Source organism: Myotis brandtii, unplaced genomic scaffold (assembly GCF_000412655.1).
Source record: "Myotis brandtii unplaced genomic scaffold, ASM41265v1 scaffold167, whole genome shotgun sequence".
NCBI classification, from domain to species: domain Eukaryota; kingdom Metazoa; phylum Chordata; class Mammalia; order Chiroptera; family Vespertilionidae; genus Myotis; species Myotis brandtii.
Genome location: NW_005356128.1, coordinates 317212 through 324977, shown reverse-complemented (window position 1 = coordinate 324977; position 7766 = coordinate 317212).

Sequence of the window (7766 nt, the reverse complement as noted above, 5' to 3'; positions counted from 1 at the left end):
ATAGGTCAATGCTCAACCACTGAACCACGCTGGCTAGGCTGGATGTTGAATTTTATCAAATTATTTTTCTGCATATATTAAGATGATTATATAATTTTTATCCTTTACTTTGTTAATATGGTGTATCACATTGATTGACTTGCTGGTGTTGAACCACCCTTGAATCCCTGGAATAAATCTGAGTTCATCATGGCATATGATCCTTTTAAGTTATTCTTGTTTTTGTTTGCTAATATTTTGTTAATAATTTTTGCCTGTATGTTACTGAGAGATATTGACTTATGATTTTCTTTTTTGTGTTTTCCTTTTCTGGTGTTGGTATTGGGGTAATGCTGGCCTCACAAATGAGTTTGGAAGTATTTCCTCCTCTCCAATGTTTTGGATATGTTTCAGAATAACTGGTCTTAACTCTTCTTTAAATGTTTAGTAGAATTCACTAGTAAAGACCTATAATCCTGGACTTTTGTTTTTTGGAAGTTTTTTGAGTAATGATTTAATATCCTTACTAGTAATTGATCTACTCAGAATTTTTATTTCTTCATGATTCAGTCTTGTTAGGTTATATGTATCTAGGTATTTATCCATTTCTGTGTTGTCCAATTTGTTTGTATATAATTGTTGCTAATTGTTTGATATGTTTTGGTATTTCTGTGGTGTCAGCTGTAATGTTTCCTCTTTTATTTCTGATTTTATTTATTTGAGTCCTCTGTCTTTATTTTTCCTTAGGGAATCTAGCTAAAGGTTTCTTTATTTTGTTTATATTTTCAAAGAACCAGCTCTTAGTTTTATAGATCTTTTCTATTGTCTTTGTAGTTTCTTTTTCATTTATTCTGCTCTGATTTTTGTTATTCCCTTCCTTCTACTAACTTTGAGCTTTGTTTGTTTTTCTTTTTCTAATTTCTTGAGTTGTAAAGTTAGGTTACTTAATTGAGGTCTTCCTTGTTTCTTAATATAGACATTTATCATTATAACTTCCCTCTTAGGACAGTTTTTGCTGGATTTCAAATGTCTTAGTGTGTTGTACTTCCATTTTCACTTGGCTCAAGGTTTCTTTTCTACTTCCCTTTTGTTTTGTTTTTTTGCCCACTGGTTGGTTCAATTGCATGTTATTTAATCTCTACACATTTATAATTTTTTCAGTTTTCTTCTTGTAATTGATTTATAGTTTTATACCATTGTTTTCAAAAAGATATTTGATATTATTTCAATATTCTTAAATTTATTAAGATTATTTTTGTGACCTATGATATGATCTCTTCTGGAGAAGTTCCCATGTTTACTTGAGAAGAATGTGTATTTTGTTGCTTTTGTATGAAATGCTCTCTACATGTCTTTCAGTCCATCTGATCTAATGTTTCATTAAGGCCAATGTTTTTTATTGATTTAGCATGAATGATCTATTTTTTAAAAAATATATATTTTATTGATTTTTTACAGAGAGGAAGGGAGAGGGATAGAGAGTTAGAAACATTGATGAAAGAGAAACATCGATCAGCTGCCTCCTGCACACTCCCCACTGGGGATGTGCCCGCAACCACGGTACATGCCCTTGACCAGAATTGAACCTGGGACCCTTGAGTCCGAAGGCCAACGGTCTATCCACTGAGCCAAACCGGTCAGGGCATGAATGATCTATTTATTGATGAAAGTGGAGTACTAATGTCTCCTACAATTATGGTATTGCTGTATATTTTCAGTTAAATTTGTTAATATTTTCTCTGTACATTTTGGTACATAAATATTTACAAATGTTTTATCCTTTCGTTGGATTGACCTATTTATCATTATGTACTGACCTTCTTTGTTTCTTTGTTTTATTGTCTACTTTGTCTAATATAATATAGCCACCATAATTTGCTTTACATTTCTTTTGTTTCCAAGTTATTTTAATTTAAAACACCACTTGAGTTGTTTTCTTAATTTTTTTCATTGTGATTTGGGATTTTCTGATTAAATCTTTAAACAAGAAACTCAGAAATGAACAAGGACCCACAGGGCTTTATAAGATGGCATACCTAATTACCATATTATGAAGATTCTGGTAGCATGCAACAGGAATGAGATATAGAACCAGACAGACCTGGGTTTAAGTGTGAGTACCAACTCTTACTACTTATGTAAGTTTAGATATATTTATTAAAATCACTACATCTAATTTTTAGCACATATAATTGTAGCAGTTGTGGTTAATGTTTTCATTAATTTTGAGTGAACTTGACTCAAAACTTCATACATGGGTCCCATTACTCATTTTCCATAGATCAAGGTGTTCTCGTGTTTCTTATGTTTCTTTTAGTCATCCCTGCCTCTGAATTCATGCTCCTATTGAATTTATTCAATTTCCAGATCATCTCACTTTTCTAAGTGTGTTGTCCTTTTTCTGTGCAACTTGTGCCCATGCTAGACTGTACCTTAATAACTTTGCTCACTAAAATAAGTTTACAAAATTTGTGCAAGGGACAAGCATATATTCTGAGATGTAACAAGCAACTTAAAATTGAATTGAAGATATTTCCATTCTTACCAAATCTTTGGTGATTCCCCACAGCAATTTCTCACTGGATGTTTTATTTTCTCTCAGGCTCAGCCTGACACCTTATTGCTCATTCTTAACTCTCTCTTCGCTGGTTCCTTCCCTCTCTTGTACCCTTCTCCCAAAATACTTGTTGACAATGATGAAAATGGCACCAGATGTTAGACTGGAGGTGTCAGGCCAGACCGCCATTCAGCAACCTCGATAATTGAGTTCAGCTAAGAAAGAATTCAGAGCCAAGACTCAAACTATAAGAGAAAGTTTATTTATAACACCATAGAGGTAGAAGAAGTGATTTATAGAAGAAATGGGTGCAGGAAACAAGTTACATAGGCAAAAGAAGGGCCCTTAGGAGAGAGAAGGGTAAAGGCAATGCACCTGAGGGGGAAAAGGAGGGTATAGGAAAAGTGCAGGTGTGCTTCTGAGAGGGAGAGCTGCCTCAAACGTTAAATGAATAATGAGGACAGCACACCTAGGAGCAAACCACACACTATATACACCTTATTTTCATCAGCGTTCCTGAAGAGTATAGTCATACAAATCACTATGTTTAGAAGCTGTACATAACTAGGTATATACAATTTCTACAAGGAAGAGGGGTCTTGAGTTTATCAAACACATGAAATAAAGTTCATAGAAAAAAAATAGGCAACCCTTTTATAACAGGATGTTGGGATAGCTATGATAAATGTATGTGTAAAAATGGGAGAATGAACATTCTAAAAGCAAGATCCCACTCAGAGACTACTTGAAATGGAGACCAGGAAACCCAAGAGGTCACTTATCTTGTGAGTTTTCTCCCCTATATTGAAGAAATGGACACAATGCAGTAAAATATCATAGCAATTTCCATTTAAATTTGTCTTAAAGGGGGATTCATGAAAGGAAAGGGTAGTTTAGGAAGGAAGTACAGGAGGAAATGGAAAACTTACCAATATCTCAAATTGCTTATTTTATATCTTTCTGTACTGAAGACTGTGATGACAGGTTAAGCCAGTGGAGCATTTCCTGGGGTATCTCATAGTATCCATAGAAGAACAAATGATATATTCTAGTAGATAGCTGAGGAGCTCCACAGCCAGCAGCAGCTAAGAAAAATTTTTCTTCCCTTGCTCTATTTAGAGTCTCTGTTGTTATCCTCTAATTCTCTTGTACCTTACACCTTTCTGCATCTCTCTCTTCTTGGTCTGTATTCAAGGGGACCCTTCTTGGATCAGGCCATTTTATAATACTGAGAATTTCTGTCTTTTTTAATTTCTCAAAGTTAAGATTTAAGGGGAGGCATTTTGTAAGCTATTTTCTTAACTATCCCTGTTTCTATTGACAGATTTTCAGAAGGCCCATCTTCTCTAATATGTGTTGGAGACAACGAACACCCACTGCAGCCACCATTTGCTGGAGAATCAGTGCTCTCTTGGCACTATTCTATCCTCTTTTTGCTCTGCTTAGTGCCTCTGTATTTTGTGTTTAATCCACTTTACTGTGGTGCTGACTCCTGGACTGCAAGTGCGCAGTTAATTTGAATAGTATAGCAGGCATATTTTAATTGCTAATAACAATGATTTAAAGAGCTAAGGGTTATTGTTCTCATTCAAGAGATGTCTGAAGATAATGCATCACCCTAGCAAAGATACCAAGTATCCAGACTGTGTCCACCATTTTACTTCATTATGCTCTGTGTGCTGGCTTTTGTTTTCATCCGTGTCACCTCATGATTGAAAGATGGCTTCTGTGCTTCACGGCACTATCACATCCATTTTAAATTCAGGCTGGAAGAAAGAAGAACTGGATGTGATGGTACCAACACCCCTCCACTTTCATCTTATTGGCTAGCACTGTCACACAGCAACTCAAACTTCAAGGGAGACTGGAAAATGGAAGAAGAGGGCTGGAAATGGACATTGTATCAGCCAAATCATAGTGCTTGCCACAAATGTGAACTAAAGAAGTCCTATTCTAAACTCTCTCCAATGATCAAAAGTAATTGATCCCATGGTGTATGTTCCATATATTTCACTATTCTACTCCTTCCCTAATTTCACATAGCATACCCCATTTTTTAAAAATTAAATAACTACTCTGTAAGCTGAACTAGAACAAGGGTAATAATCACAATGATGTTAATTTGCTCATTAATTACCTCAGCTAATGTAGAATTATTAAGTATCTATCGCTTATTGCCAAGCACTGGGACACAATGTTAACTAATGTGCATTTCATGTCATTGACCATGTCTTAGCTGCACAGTGCTTCACCAATTAAAAATGCTCTCAGATATTAAAAGCAGAAAATTCAAATAACTGTGATTTAAACCATATTATCACTCTATAACTTTCTTTTTAAAAATTCTAAAAGATGTTTGTAGCTCCACAATATTAGGGTACTGGGGTTACATCTCTGTGATTCCTTTCATGGTTACAAGAAGGCTGTCACATTTCCAAACATCTCATCCTGCAAGAATGTGTTCAAAGGCAGCCAGGAGGGTGAGAGAACTGTTCTCTCTTGCCTCTTCTTTTTATCAGAGAATGGGAGAATTCAATCTACCCCAGAGACCTCCTCAGCAGACTCACTGGCTAGAACAAGGTCATGTGGCACCAAAAAGTATCCAGTGAACAAAGGCTAGTGGATTGAGAATGAATATTGGGTAGCCAACTAAAAGTGATGTCATAGATGCTTTATAGCTTTCCACACACTTTCACATTGATGATCTCATCTTATGAGACTACTTTCCAAACATACAGAAACTCAAAACTAGAATAAGAAGTATAAATGGTATCTGCTGTGTGGGAACTTCTGGCTGGGAAGTAATTTAAAGGTCCTTTGAAGGTGCAAATTTAATGCAAGGGTTTTAAAGATATAATGTATTTAGCCTATAAATTATACATATAACAGCCGAAGGAGTAATTCAGAAGATTTTTATAGTTTGGGAAGATAATTACATGGTGGAATGAAAAGAGAAATTAGGGTACATGGATTCTAGGCTCAGCTTAGGGATTCTAGGCTCAGACACTGGAAGGATTCTGAAGCTCTATTTCATCATTTGTAAAATTATGTATTTGAACAAAGTTAGATGACCCCTAAACTCCTTCTCAAATATAAGAGTACCTATCTAGTTATCATGCTGGAAGTCATGAGGTAGAAGAATATTAAAAGTTGTCTATTCCAACCTCTTTTTACAAGTGAGGTCATTTAGGCTCAAAAAAATCACCATTTGTCCAAATTCACTCATCTAAGTTAGAAATTTGAGTCTTAGTATATAACACACTATGATTTCACAAATAACTGGTATTCCATAGATTTTTTAAAAATTCAGCTCTTCCTTTATTTTCTTTTTTACCTTAGGCAGGATCTCTCCATTAGCCTTTACCTTATTTAACAGAATGCAGATAATAAAATATAAAAATTTAAAGCCTATTTTTTAGCTGTAAGATCTTAACCTCTCTGTAAAATGATAATTGTACCTTTCCCCATAGTTTTTTTTCTTCTTTTTTGAGGACTAGATGAAGTAACCTATTAAGAAAAGTTAGTGTATGACTGACACTGCAAGTACTTAATCCCAGCCACCCATCTCAGTGCTTAAAACTCAGCCAAGAGTGAGAAAGGTCCTAGACCAATTTCCACAGCAGTTAGTGTGAAGAGTGAATCTGAATCTCATGATCATTATTTTGTCTTCACACAGTCATATCTTTTACCTTCACATTATGTAGATCTGAAGGTTCTGTGTACTAGGTTAGGATGTAGTACATAACTGGGAGCCAGTCACTATGCTGTCACTGAGCTCAGTATCCAGTGTTTTGTACAAGACCATTTGAATCACTTATATCTGGGATTCATGGATGGGCTGCAGGGGAACAGGGACCCATCTAATATTTCATTGAAACGGGTTTTTCCAACCATGGTACTACTGACTGGATCATTCTGAGGAGCTGTCCCTTACATGGCAGTGTGGTTAGAAGCATCACCTGCCTCTAACCATTAGACACTAGTAGCACCTCCCTGATGTCGGTAATCAAAAAGGAGTACCAAGCTTTGGCTGGGGCTGTGTGGGATGTTTCGTTCTCACATCCCTGTTTCTCTTTCTCTCTCTCTAAAACTCAATTAAAAGATCTTAAAAAAAAATCATGTGTCTTAAACTTGCCAAATGTGCCATGGGGAGCATAATCTCCCCCCCCCGCCCCCGTTCCACTGTGATAAAGCTTAATATGTATGTGCACTTCTTTTCTGGGAGGCTTATCAGTTTCATCATATTCTTAAAAGAGTCTATGACCTCAAAAAGACTCTTACTCAAAGCCTTTCAAAATAATAATGAAAGAATGCACATTTCCAGCTGTAATTGTGGGGGAAAATACACCATCATTGCTAAATAAAATGGTGCAATTTGAAAATTTACTATATACATACTCATTTGTTTCTTTCAATTACTTTGAAGAAGCAATTCACAAACTATATCTGGGAAAGTATCTACTTCACAAACTGCTATTCCCAGACTGCAGGATGACTTTCAGTCTTCTACTGAATGTAGCTCTAAACTGCCAAAGGGATAACGCTCATGAAAAGTAACAACAAACAAAAATCCCAAACCTCGTCTGGAAGGAAAATAAAAATCAGTTGTTTCTTAGAAAATAAATCCAATGTCAGTATTGATTTCAAGATTGACTGGAGAGATGGAAGGGAAGGGAAGGAGTGGGAGAAGGTGAAAGGAGGGGTGGAGAGGGAGAGAGCCAGCTGGAACGCTAAGCCTTGAAAGTTCCCAAAGGGAGTGTCTTGGGAGAGGCTCCCTTTTGCTGGGAGTCGCCCCCAGCCTCCTCCCTGGCCAGCCTAGAAAGACGGCCGCCAGACTATTCATTTCTCATTCCCAAGTCCACATTGTTCACCCACTTCCGAAGTGACCACATCCCAAGAGCGTCCTCAAAGCTCAAAAGGGTCAATTCACCCAGTCTTTACGGCCCCCATTCTCATCTACAACCGGAGCTTAAATCCCAAATACCAGACCTACAAAAGCAAACAGGAAACGTGTCTCGTCTTCCAAGGCCCCTAGCGAGCTCCCCAAAAGACAATTAACTTTCTCCCCGACTTCTCGGTCTGTCTGCCTCCGCCGCTCTCCCTTTTGAAAGAGTCACAATGAGAGGAGAGCAGGAGGAGGCTCGGGGCTGGGGGAGCCGCGAAAGCCACCCCAAGAGATGGGCTTGGACCCCAGCGCACAGAGGGGTGCGCCCCTCCGCGCCCCGCGCGC